We start from the raw sequence: 1,084 nt of genomic DNA on the forward strand, positions 1-1,084 counted from the left end.
TTTAAGGATCTATCAATCAGGCCCTATGTCTATGTTTTTCAATCTTTTGAACACTTTTAAATATTCTTTATATTTTAATTGTTCTTCAAAAATTATAGCTTGTCCTTTCTTGGTTATATATCCTTGAAATAATCCTTCTGAGATTTCTTCTTGTATATTAGTATGTTTAGTTATAATATCTTCTACTTTTCTTATTTCTCTATAAGTTCTCACATAATCAAATCCTATATTATTCTTACAACTATAATCTATATCTCTATATATTTCTTCAATTTTTTCTTTACCAATAGAAAATATTACATCAGATTTTACATCTAATTTAAGCAGAAAAGAAACATCTTCTTCATCTAAAAATAAAATAAGATTATTACCATCATTAGTAGTGGAAGTGGATGCTTGTGAATTGTTCATGAAAATAATTAAAGCATAAGCATGTAAAGATAAGTAAATAACTTACAGTAATCAAGTGGAAATAAACAGGCTTTCCCTCCAGTATGCTCTTATAGATGCTTTACATGTACTTAATCAGTCTTCTGGATCAAGTAAAGATTTAAAATGTTTTTGAAATCATTTGGGTCCACAACTGCTTCCGCAAAAGGCTTTTCAATTAAGATTGCATTTCTCATTCTAGAGAACTAGCCGTGTTTCCATAGACGCTATCTCACAGTATCCAGAGTCTCTATTTTCACCTCTATCCAAACTCTTTTCAGAATCAAGTTCCTACTTGGAACGAGATTTTAAAAGATAACTCGCACACAAGGTGCTACAAATTTTTGTTAGAAAACTACCTTTTTCCCCTAAACCATTCATCAAATACGGGTACTTTGGCATGGTAACATCCATTCAAAATCAAAGTTTTGAAAATCTTTTAAAATCTCTATCTGTACTGTCGAGGAATCATGAGAAACTTAACGAAATCCTTTTATGTAAGCTTTGTTGAACATAACAAACTTTACTTTAATATTCATGAACTGAAATTGTACATGCTTACAAACTATATTTACATACCTTTGGTACTCGCCTTATGAAGTTTAGAACTCCATAAGTGATTACCTTATTACACGCTTTCCTATCTTCAAGCTAT

This window comes from Olea europaea, chromosome 12 (genome assembly GCF_002742605.1).
Source record: "Olea europaea var. sylvestris chromosome 12, O_europaea_v1, whole genome shotgun sequence".
NCBI lineage: Eukaryota > Viridiplantae > Streptophyta > Magnoliopsida > Lamiales > Oleaceae > Olea > Olea europaea.